At 47.3% G+C, this 12,972-nt stretch overlaps 1 protein-coding gene across 1 annotated transcript in view; it reads right to left on the bottom strand.

The window, feature by feature from the left end:
• kmt2e (lysine (K)-specific methyltransferase 2E) overlaps positions 1-8,784 on the bottom strand; it is a 48,868-nt gene extending 40,084 nt beyond the window's left edge. Inside the window, exon 1 of the mRNA XM_080537468.1 lies at positions 8,623-8,784. The gene's annotated coding sequence lies outside the window, so the exon portion shown is untranslated. The remainder of the gene's footprint in view (positions 1-8,622) is intronic.
• Between the last annotated feature and the right edge of the window lie 4,188 nt (positions 8,785-12,972).

A 12,972-nucleotide genomic window follows, 5' to 3' on the forward strand; every position in this document is an offset into this window, starting at 1 on the left:
CTCTCTCTCTCTCTCTCTCTCTCTCTCTCTCTCTCTCTCTCTCTCTCTCTTCTGCACCCAGTCACCCCGCCCAGCCGGATTTCTCTCCCTCCTCTCTGCACTTCCTAAATAAACCTCAGAGCGTGGAGGGGAAGGGGAGTGCCGCAGATACAGGCTCCTAATTACAAGGAGGCTGAGAGAGAGAGAGAGAGAGAGAGAGAGAGAGAGAGAGAGAGAGAGGCCATTTAAAGCCACCATCAACCCAGTACCTTTCGCTGTTATGGAAACGGAGCGAGAGAGGAGGTGGGGAGGGGTGGGGAGTCGATCTGGTGTGGGTAGGGTTAGTGTACAGGAGGGAGAGGGGGAGAGAGAGAGAGAGAGCCGCAGCAACAACAAAAAAATTGGTAAAATACTAGTCACAAGGGGGCAGCTGTAGCACTCTTTTCTCTACTCTACTCAGATCTGCGGGGAACCTTCCGAATGATCCGTCTCCCCCTCCCGTGTTTAGGAGAGGGGTGGGGGAGGTGTCCAAACTCCTGTATGGGTCCAGCGCTGCGACCACCGCAGCCACAAGTCCAACTCTGGGTGGCAGAGTAGAGCGCAGAGCAAAGCCCAGTAAACTCCCCCTTACACACCCCCCCCCCCACCACCTCCTCGGTGAGGACACAGTCACGTCATTGTGTGTGTGTGTGTGTGTGTGGGGAATAACTCTTTTGAAGTCAGCAGGGAAAATCCACCACACACACACACAAACGGACACACACACGGCACACACGGACACACACACAAAAGCTCCCCCTCACTTCTGTTGCTTAACGACGGTTTCGTACGTCAGAGTTTTTTGTTTTCATTCACGTTTTTCCGTGGTACCAGAGTCTCGTCTCTCTGAGGTTCTGCTGGGAGGAGAGATGAGAGATGGAAATAGAAATAGAATCGGGATTCCAAAACCGGAGCTCATCTCATCAGCCTCCCTCTCCCGGTAGAACACACAGGCGCTGACGTGACTTCACACCGTGTTCATAGGCTGAGTCATCGCAGCAGACCCGCCATACACACACACACACACACACACACACATCATATATACACAGGAAGAGCCGCACACTGCATCTGTCCCGTCCTTCAAAAATCACTGGGCCCCCAAGCTTCCAGCTCTCCCTCTGTGCTCCCTCTCTCTCCCTCTGTGCTCCCTCTCTCTCTCTCTCTCTCTCCCCCTCTCCGAAGGTGAAGCCATACATCACTACAAGAGGAAGTACTGATGTGCACTGTGTGTGTGTGTGTGTGTGTGTGTCAGAGCTGTGTGTGCAGCACTATTCGCCATTAAACGAACGCAGCGCAACCGAGTCCACCGTCGTTGCTCTAATGTGAAGTTACCATCGATAACCGATAGCAACGACAACAGACCACAGAGATAGAGGCTGGCTCCCGGGTCCGCTAACTAACGGGCATGAGGAGAGAGGGCCAGATAGTGCTGTGTCCACATCCCCGCTCTGCCGAGCACACTAACCAGCACCAGCAGACAATAATGGCCCCGGGCCAGCATGGCCGGGCAGCTGACAGAGGAAAGGGGCGGGGGGGGGGGGGGGGAGGAAAGACAAACCGACCCTCAAGGCATGTCTACGCATCCCCTTTACACAGTGGGTGTGCAGCCTAGCCCTGTACACTCACACACACAGTTAAGGATCTCCAAACACAGGTTTGTTGCATCTCCCGTGGTCTCAGGTCTGGGCAGGCTGCATCCAGGGGCTTCGGGGGGGGGGGGGGGGGGGGGGCTGTGACAGCTGGAGCTGGGGCAGTCCTGCTCTGAGTAATGCTGCCTGCTCACTGACACCCCCCAGGAGCACAAGTCTCCCAGGGCAGTGTGCACTCTCCTCCTCCTCCTCCTCCTCCTCCTCCTCCTCCTCTCTGAGCGGTCTGGCCAAGGCATAGGCTCCAGTTGACATTCTTAAATTAGATAGGGATGACTGACGACAAACAAAATCATTGATTCACTTCTAGTTAACCATATCTGTGTGTGTGAGTGTGTGTGTGTCTGTGTGTATGTGTGTGTGTGTGTGTGTGTGTGTGTGTGTGTGTGTGAGAGAGAGACCGAGCCTTGCGGATGTGATGTGTCTCTGTAGCTAGAATGCCACTCTGGTGGGCTGAGTGTGAGTGGCAGCCAGGCGCAAACGGAGCTTTTTCCATGCCTGGTGTTAATTGCGTTTATTGTTAATAGCGACGTGTTTGTGTCTGTGTGTGTGTTTGTCTATAAGCGAGTGTGTGCGTGTGTCTGTGTGTGTTTGTCTATAAGCGAGTGTGTGTGTGCGTGTGTCTGTGTGTGTGTGTGTGTGTGTACAGTGTGTGTGTGTGCGTCTCTATAGGGAAGGGGGAGGGGCCCCCCGGGCCAACAGAAACAGGGAGAGCCACTCATGCCCCATTAGAGGACTGTTCCCTGATCGATTTCATGCCTGACTCACATCACAGGCGCTACGTCATAAGCACCACATCCCCCCCCACCCCTTCCCACATCTCCTCTGGGTTAGACCCGGTTAGTGCCCGGCCTCTGCTAGCGTCAACATGTAGTGGAGAGCAACAGGAAGTGGGCTAGTGGAGCAGATCTGCTGCAGCTGCTGCACCTAGCTACGGGCCACCTGCCGGGGGGGGGGTAACTCGCTAAAGACACCGCTAAAAAAAGGGGGATCGGTTACAGCGCTAGCCCCGCAGAAACAGGTTACCTGAGAGCACCGGGGTGACTCCCTACCTCCCTTGTACTTGACCCCACGTGACCGAGCCAGCCTCCCTCCCTCTGGGTCGCTCCTCGGCGCCTGGCTCTACCCAGGCAAGGGCACTGGAGGCCAGGCCGAGAGAGAGCTACAGAGAGAGAGAGAGGAGAGAGTCCCACGAGGACAGAGACCCAGGCTGCTGCTAATGCTGCTAGGTAGGTGGATGTGTCTATAAAAGTGATGCATTTTTCCAGGACGGCGTGGTCTGCTATTGTCTGAGGTACTGGAGGAGCAGGAGGAACAACACAAAAACAAGGGCTTCTCTTTTAAAGCGGAGGAGCCAGAAAGTCGATAGATTCTTACTAGCGCTGTCCCAGCTGTGGCCTTCAGGTGCCCTTACCCGCGGCGCCGACACAGCAATAAACATCCTGTGCGCTCCTAGACTGATCCATACTGTGGCCCACTGCCTAGTGACAATTTTCCGTTTTTAAAATACTATTGTGTCTAATGTGTGTGTGTGAGTACGCCTGGGGTGCAGGTGAAAGGAAAGATGTGTCACCAGAGACGGTGGCGGCAGGGCTCCCTGCCACCTGCTGCACAGTGCACACCCCCCCTCCGACCCCCCCCGGGGGAGAGAGTGGTAGCTCACCTCTGTCCTGTCTCTGTCAACACAGTGAGCAAACACACACTTCTCCACAAACTACCACACTGCTGCTCACACCGTCAGGGCTTCCAGGTGGACACACACGCACGCACACACGCACACACACACGTATACACGGCCCACATAGGTATTTACAGCTGTGAGACCATGCAGAAGAGGAGCCACCCACCAGGGGGACAGAAGAGAGAGAGAGAGAGAGGGTCGGCCCACGACCAGATGGACCGTGGAAGTGTGTGTGTGTGTGTGTGTGTGTGTGTGTGTGAGAGAGAGAGAGAGAGAGAGAGAGATGGCAGTTTCATTGTATTGTGGTGCAGTAAGGAGGAGGACACAATTCTACCAAACACAGTGCCGGGTTTCCCCCCCCCCCCCCCCTCCCCAAAGAATGTAAGAGTGGCGCTGTGCCACCTTGAACAACCAACACAGCAAAGCGAGGCCACTATCGCTTTAAGAGGAAGAGGTAGGTGGCTGGGGATTTTGTGTATTATGTATCAGCCTCTTATTAGGCACAGCAGGCCCCCTTTCATCCAGTATTCATAACCCGTCCACACAAAATGGAGACCTTTTCGACCGTATTCAGAGTTTTTCTTTTCTTTTCTTTTTTTACTGCGTTTGCCATGTCTATACACACAGGCCTTATCTGTTGTCACATAGCCGCCTGCTGTTGTTCTGACAAAGGAGCGATTCTAAACCTTGCTAACATCACTTCCTGAGTCAAACCCGAGCCCCGCGGGGACTCCGTCGAGGGCTCTGCATGCGTGAGTAATGTCAAGGATGTCGGGGGGGATAGATCACAAATTAATCATGAAACCATCCTGATCCATTTGGTGGTGGTTGATGATGATGATGACTCCCCCTGACTCTGCGACGAAACACTGTAGGAGACGGAGCGATACGCACAGCAGTCATTGTGGATCATATGGCCCTTCTGTTGACGGATGCATTTGTGAAACTTGCACTTGTTTTGTGTGTGGGGTATATGTGTGTGTGTGTCTGTATGTGTGTGTTTGTCTGTATGTGTGCGTGTCTGTGTGTGTGTCTGTATGTGTGTCTGTGTGTGTGTGTGTGTGTGTGTGTGTGTGTGACGCTCAGCATATACACAAAGACAGGGACACACAAGAATGAGTGGCTGTATCTGAGTGTCAGTCAGCTGTGGCAGTGATGAGACAATTCCCTCACCTGCTCTGGAGAGCGGAGCTGCCGCAGCCTCACTGTGGTGAAAACATCTATTTGCTTCAGATCGTTGGTCCCCGACTGGCAGAGGGGGAACTCAACAAACATGGCACTCTAGCCTCCGTCAGAGTTTATTACAAATCTGGAGATCCTTTCAAGCAAGGTATTCCCTTCTTACTCAGAGCAATGGAAACATTGTGTCACGAGGAAAAGGGGTGGATTGAAAGGAGATAATAAAATGTCACCTTGAACCAAGAAAAACCTGCATTTCGGAAGAGACTACCAAAGTTAGTGCCCCTGAGCAGCCTCTACGTTCAGCTAGATTATACAGGCAGTGTGTGTGTGTGAGGGCTATGCTATTTTACATGGCTTTGTGTCTCTGCTAACCTTATAACAGCAGTATAACACCACATCCACAACTTTCACTACAATACAGCAGATGACATCACAAACAAACAGGACCATTTTACTTTGTGGAGAGATTTGATGACCAGCATCTGCTCTTAGAGTGTGTGAGGTGCTGAGGGGCGAAGATGGCAGGGGGTCCTTGTCAATGTCAAAGGGGAATAACTGAGTCACAGCTGTTGCATCACAAAACTGACCACACCGACCTACCCCCACAACATTGGACCCTAGGCCCGCCACCCAGGCTTTTGAAAGCCTCATCCCAGTTTATCAATTAGGCCTAAAGAATCAGACAGGATGAACAGGCTACATGTTCTGATTTTCCTGGAAGAGGAAGTATTAGGGTAGTTCCCCCAACTAAATAATAAACACACTGATATCACTCACGTCTAGCAAAACAAAACAAATCAGTCCAAATTTTAGACCTAAAACCCATAAAGCCTCAAAGTCCTTATGATCATCGTGACCTGCCTGCTCCACTCACATCCACTAAAAGCCCCAAGCTCTCTCTCCTCCTCAGCCAAGCTGACCTTTAAAGTGAATCACTCTCTACTTATTAACCGTCATGCCTACCCAACAAAACCTCTTTGCGGGTTTCATGAACCTCTGCAGTGACATTACACCACAGGGAGGGAACCCGGGGTAGGCCCAGTGGAGTTGATCTGTCAAATAACTGGGAATGTTTGGTTGGTTCTGGACAAGAGTTGGGATTTTAATGACAGACAAAGCGTGAGTGATGTAAAAGAAGAGAGGGGGTGCGCAATAAACCCCATATTGTTCGTTTTACAAGTGCTGCATTTTATATCCTTTGATGTAACTCCTCAATATGACAGGATGCCAATAACACAGTCAAATGCAGCTAACTACAAATGAATCAAACCTGTTGTAAAACATGTGGTTAAGTGCACCTGTGTATACATTCCCCATGTTCTTCGACCTCAATGCCACAAAGAGAGAATCCTGATTGAAAAGCGTGTGGCACATCTAATGATGTGATAGTGATGTAGTATGTTACAGGGGCTGATGATGGACACTAACATTGATAGGAAGGCCCTATGATTCTCAAACGTATGAAAAAGGCCAAGACGTGACAATAACGTTGCATCAAACATCTCATCGCCTTGAATGTTGTTTGCATTAATGCATGAAAAGCAGCCCTGTTCATCTGGAAGCTAGTATTGTGCAGTCGCTTGCTGCAGTTCATCTCTATGACCGATAGGGGTGTGGAGGGCTGAACGACGAGCTATTCCATTACCACAACATCCAAACCCAGCCGCCATTTTCACAGCTGCTTTTTCTAAGGACAGCGAGAAAACCGTGTAACGGGGGACCCCTCGCCACGAGAAGAAAACCCCCCGAGAAAAGCGATCAGTCGCCTGTTTCACACATTCTAACTTAAGTATCAGTCTGTCGATACCGTCTCTGTGTTGTTTATTGAGGAAAAACTCGTCGACCGTTTTGCCCAAAAAGCGACCGCTAGCGGTTCTAGAATAGCTAGGTGGCAATGGCTTCGAAGAAAGCTAAAGCTAGCTATCAAAAGGCTAAAAGACGGAGTCCATTTATAGCCAAAACACTGACGTGGAGATATCTAGCTTAGCTATTGTTAAATAAAAAAACGTTAAAAAGAGCAAAAAGAGGTGCTTGCTCGACATATCTAATTACATAAGGTTATGATGAATATATTCCGTAGTGACGCCTGGACGTCTGTAGCTTTAGCTAACGCACCACACGACGTGTCGTGGAGAAGTTAGCCGGCTAACCTGCTAGCTACTTCTTGGCTAGACCACTTGACTGGCATGACACTCGTCTGTGGCGTGTGTGTGAGGCGTTGTTTTGCAAGGCCATGTCCAAATACATGACTGCCTTATTTCATTTGATGTGGAAGTGTAAGTGTACTTAGTGACCAGACTTAGCGGGGTCTGTTGTCTAAGCTACAGGGAGGGTGTCAGTGTTAGCTCCCCTCCCCCACGGCTGCAGCACTTCAACCACAGACCCCCCGAATCTAAATGAAGGGATGAGATTACTCTATCTATCTGCTGATGCATTTGTATCTATTACTCCATCTACTGATACATTTGTATCTATTACTCTATCTACTGATACATTTGTATCTATTACTCTATCTATCTGATACATTTGTATCTATTACTCTATCTACTGATACATTTGTATCTATTACTATATCTACTGATACATTTGTATCTATGACTATCTAATACATTTGTATCTATTACTCTATCTACTGATACATTTGTATCTATTACTCTATCTACTGATACATTTGTATCTATTACTCTATCTACTGATACATTTGTATCTATTACTCTATCTACTGATACATTTGTATCTATTACTCTATCTACTGATACATTTGTATCTATTACTCTATCTACTGATACATTTGTATCTATTACTCGATCTACTGATGCATTTGTATCTATGACTATCTACTGATAATGCATTTGGTCAGCTAGCTATAGTCTAGTAACACATTAGAACATGGGAGTTCCTTCCTCGTCCCCTAACAGACACGATCGCTTCACACACTTTGAGTCATGGTCAAAGAAGAGGCCTGTGGTAGTTTAATTACAACACACATTTTAACACAGAAGTAGCCCTGCGATTAAACTACTGATACGTCGTGTGTCTTCCGTGTGAATATTGTTGAGCTGATCGATGATCTCTCTCTCTCTGTCTCTCTCTAAAGATCCATATGATTGTTTTCTGATGCTGTGACATTTACAACCTGCGTAGTTCCCAAATGAGATAACCTGGATACAACAACAACAAAAAGCGTGTAAACAAAACAACAATAGCCGTGTTGTTGCAACTTGCAAGTCGCTTTCTGCGCAACGCCACATTTTTTGTGGACTTATCTGGCGATTCTTTTGAACGGAAATAAAAAAAAGCCCATTCTGCACCTCTCTCTAGTGAGTAAGAGCTCTTCCACTCCAGATATGAAATGCGTAACAAAAAAAGCTCAACTGAACTTAAAGCGGGTGACATGGCTGTAGTATATTTCAGTACTTGGGTTTTAATTGACTGACCGTTGTATTACTAAAATGTATGACTAAAATGCAGTTATGGCAGTTGAACTAGCTAGCAGGGCTGACAAGCCGTTTGGAGAAAAAAAGATAGCGGATAGCTTCTACTTAGCTAGCCAACTCTCAACACATAACAGACATTATCACAACTGACGTTAGCTACTGTCGTGAATAGATCTAGGGAAAGAAAGAAAGAGGGGCGAATAATTGCTTCCCTTTTTCTCCGTTACCAAGCGATTCCGATCGCTAACTGCATTAGCGAACACGGCACAGCGTTTTAGGAGCGATCGTCTGAATCTAAAATTCAACTACGCTAACCTTTATGACTAGCTAGCCGCTGCTAACTGTCTGGTTGACGTGCTAGCTTGGCTAGCGGTTCTGCAGCTCCACCATCACGGTGACGTTAACGAGATCCCTTTCCAGATAGCAACGTTACAGTGGCAAGTTAATACACATAACGGTTTGCCGTATCGCTTAATACTACTAATATATGTTATCCCCAGCATCCACGTAGCAAGGTAGCAAGCTAATATTACTAGCCAGCAACACAGCTAGCCATGAGCACCAAGCAAGTCAGTAATCTGACGAGATCTTCTGTTGAAAACGTTGAGATCCACTTCAAATGTGTTCGGGGGTAGTTTTAAGGCGTTTTGCTTACCGTTAATGTCCACTGTAGATGCCCCTGGATACAGAAACAGGGGACCTGGGTGAGACCCCCGTCGCTAGAGCCTCTACACACACAACCAAAACAATACTTCAGTCCACACTGCGGATCTGTAACAAAAGGTTTTAAAATGTTTACATTGGTTGCAGTCTTCTTGAGAGCCTTCTCCTATCTAACTTCCTTTCCTTTGGGTGTTCCTCGGAACCTATTAATGACTTTTAGTCAGTTCCCGAACCGTTAAAATTGTGCCCTACCTAAGCGACAGTTGGAAATTAGATCCACTCTAGCCTTGTCTCTTTTCCCTTTGCAAAAATGGCGGCGCTGCCAGGACTGTCGGGACTCCGCCTCCTCCACGAGCCCCTCCCCCCCCTGCCCCTAACCCGAGCCCCGCCCCTACACCCTGCGGGGTCTACCGCCCGCGATTCCAGGGGCACCGTGAGAGGAGAGGCCATTAGCGACATGCGCGTTCACGCGTTTTGAACCGTGTTCTGTAGTTCACGTTCAAGTAGTCTCTTCTTGTCACAGGTATGAATGAATGAATGGTCTTTATTGTCATTGCTATAGTACAGGTACCAAACAACGAACTTTGGGAGGGGGGGGGGGCTCCCCTGGTGCTAGAAAAAAAAAAACTAAAAACAAGAAGGGAAAAGAGCTGGTTTACATAAATAAAGGCTATGTACTATCCACTATACTATACAAATAAAACACTGTGCTGTACTCTATGCTATGCTATACCTATTCTAACATTTCCTATTCTCTGAACCTTATGTACCCTAGGGTTGTCATATTGCAACCCTCTCTTGTCACAGATATGGGGAATCTATGAGGGGCAACACGTTTGTTATTGGTAATAACTTAAATAAATACACTAAATTGTATAATCAATGTTGTTTAATACCCATGCCGTACAGATACATTCGTCATTTCAACATCAAGGATTCAGGGGCCATGGCTTTACTTAGATTGAAATACAAGTTAACATAATGAAGCCAAGTTGAATGCAGGCAAGGGCAGCTGCAAAATAGATAGTGATATGGACATTCCTGTATGTGGCTTGTATTTACAACCTCTGAGCCCATATTTGTGGGTTCAAATATGAGGCTGTGGAATAGTTTAGTGGACTTAGTTGCAAGTGAAATCCTATTTCTTATCAGCGACGGACAAAGTCCTGTTGCATGTATAACTTCCTATGGAGGAAGTTGTTGCATTCCCTGCCCTTTACCTCCTGTTTCCCATTTTCGGTCCTCTTTTTCTCTTCTGAAGGCAAATCTGTTTGTGCTTTATTCAACTAAGCTTTTTTTCTATGACAATGATAACTGGCAACTCGCTACAGCTCATGGCCCAATGATTCTTGGTAGTCCGTGTACCGTGTAATTTCATGAACATTGTTGAAGTTGACACACATTTGATCATGTCACTTCGAGTTTCATATAGCTGCTACATAGTAAAACGTTGTTTTATGTGGTCCTACATAATGATGTGTTGTTTAATTTACTCAAGGGGCGACAGGCCCTGAAGTAGTACCCGCGCTGAAAATGAGCACCCAAATCTGCTACCCAACTCAGGAGGCGGCAACAAATCCTTGTTATATAACCCCCTTATACAAGATCAGTGTTTTCTTATTGAATAGAAGGCAAGGAATGCCAAATTCTACTGAGTCGGACTACAATCAACACAAACATGTAAAAAAACACAGCGCCTGAAAGTCCCTCGAGTCACAGTTATTCCAGTCATGGGAATTACAAGGGAATATTTGTAATCTGTCAAGACTGCAATGCGTTATACGAAAAGAGCTCTGATCGTTGCGTTCGGTTAATGCTGTGCTCAAATATTATGTCCGAGTCCATTGTCCCAATTTTTCTGAATAAATGTTCATCCACACAGAAGATTTAAAAATATATAGTTTTTTTCTTCAAGATAAAACTGCGACTGTGTCCACAGTTGACGGCTTTACAGTGTGTCAGTGTAAAATCCGTGTGACGTTATGGTACAGGGCGAAGATACGGCGAGCGGTAAAAAGATTCCAGTCCTATTCACATTCCAAGTCGACCTCCCCTCCCCCACCCAGACATTGATCTGGCCAGGCCGCAGGCGAATTTGCGGAACCTAGGATGGTAGGGGAAGGTAGGGCAATACCGCTACTGATTGGTTGGCGAAGCAGGGAAGGACAATACCGCTACCTGATTGGTTGGTGAAGCACTCATGAAGAGCCCCCTCATTGGCTGGCGAGTCGCCAGCCAATGAGGGGGCTCTTCACGAGTGCTTCGCCAACCAATCAGGTAGCGGTATTGCCCTACCTTCCCCTACCATCCTAGGTTCCGCAAATTCGCAGACCGCAGCCCCTCGCGCACGCGCAGTACAGACAATATCCCTAGGCTTTTTTTTTGTTGTTGCTTCCCCCAACTGATGTCTCGTCGTCTGTACCAAGAGCGCAGATGAGCCTTATTATTGATAATTGACGTACACTGCTACAGTAACATTGTCGGATATCTTGTCTCGGACGTAGGTGATTAACGATGGTAGCTATCACGAGTCTCTGTAATTTCTGATGCAATAAGAGTGTCAGTGTTTTTACATGAGTATTCTTAGTTATTGGCTAACGTTATTCGAAACAGCTGCTGTCCTTTAGAAACGGTTCGTGTCGTGGGTCGTTGAGTTGAGTAGGATGAAGAGCAGACGGTCAAATGTTAGGGTAGTCTTTTTAAAATGGCGAGGTCTCGTTTTGGCGTTGTTATCTGAGAGATTGACGTGGCCCTCGACCAATGATGCATGAATTGGCCTGTTTTTTGCAGAAAATTTCTGCAAAAAACAGGCCAATTCATGCATCATTGGTTGAGGGCAACGTCAATCTCTTAATGGTTGGCTTCTGATGACATCATTCGGACATAGATTGTAGGCGGGTTCTGAGCTGCGAGGGGAGAGTGGCGCAACCGGAGAACTTGCGGGGCGAGACGCCATTTATAAGAGAGATGCGTCAAAGTACAAACTTTAACATTGAAAGACTCATCTCTTAATGCGAGACGATCGTACACAGGTCGTTCGACAATCGGGAAATATAGAAAACGGATTAAAGTGTGTTCATTTTTAATTCATGCCCGACGAACTAGAATTTCGCAGTTCTGAGAAATTGCTACAACGTAGCTACTGGCAAACAAGATGGCGCCTGTGCTCGTGCACAAAGCACGCTTGTCAAGGGCGGCGGCACTTTGCGCACTCCCGAGAGGAACAAGGGGAAAACTGTTTTCTGAAAGCGCACTTCCTGTTTGGGTATTTATTTAGACATTTAAATCGACTCACGTTTACAACAACAATAAGTCAGTGGAATCGTTGTTGGATTCAACTGGAAGGACAACATATACCTGAAAGTGATAAGTGCTGAATTAGGCACTGGGAGAAATCACCTCTACGTGACGACAAACTCCAAGTTGGACATCGCAGCAGCTAGTTACAGCGTCTGCACATGTTCAACTTGTAAACTGGACACTTCTGGAAGCTTTTGCCCCTGAGCAGACAAACGCAGTCAATCCGCTTAGTTGTTGTTGGTGGTTAGGGGACTTAAGTCTGGCCGCCATGTTGTCTTGTTCATTCATCAGTAAATGGCGCACTGACACTTTGAAACACAGAGCGCGTGTCGTGGACCGAAAAACAAACACAGTCGTAGATGTGACCGTGTCACTTCATTACCCCATTATAGTGTATATTGTAAACATTTCTAGCCACGAATCAAGAAGTCATTAACAGCACCAAAGAGTAAGGGAAGATCTGTGTTGAGAAATGATCTACCCACATTCCTTTGGGCGAACGTCCAGTACCATAAGCACAAGTGGGCCGCGAAGACAAACATGAGATAAACATTTATGTTAATGTCACAACAGTTCCAGGCCAGAATGGCATTACATGGTATGCATACAACTGGATACATATTTTGCCCTGCTAGCCTGTCCATGAGATCTAACATTCATTATGACCCGATTTGTTTTGCACATGAAAGCCACTGCATAAAAAAAGAAGGTTATTGACAATCGGCAGTGAGCAAAGCTCCCCGATAGTCGTAGTCTCTCTTTGATCTAAATTGGTCTTGTTTTGATCTAAATGGGTATTTGACCCCATCTAGTGGTACAATGGCCAAACAGCTCACACGAGACCGTGGGTGCGCTCGTAAACACGCTCTGGAAAACTGATCAGCACTCATGGAATGCCTCTTGTCCAATCAAATGTCTTGATCGCTCTATGACGTCGTACCCAGTGTGCGGTCCGGCGCTTTTAGAGCAAGTTTTACGAACGCACCCTGTGACTTTCTTTCTCAGCCAATCATAAGGCTCGTTGTTGAAAGGTTGCGGTTTG

This window comes from Nansenia antarctica, assembly GCF_963989245.1.
Source record: "Nansenia antarctica genome assembly, chromosome: 8".
Lineage (NCBI taxonomy): Eukaryota > Metazoa > Chordata > Actinopteri > Argentiniformes > Microstomatidae > Nansenia > Nansenia antarctica.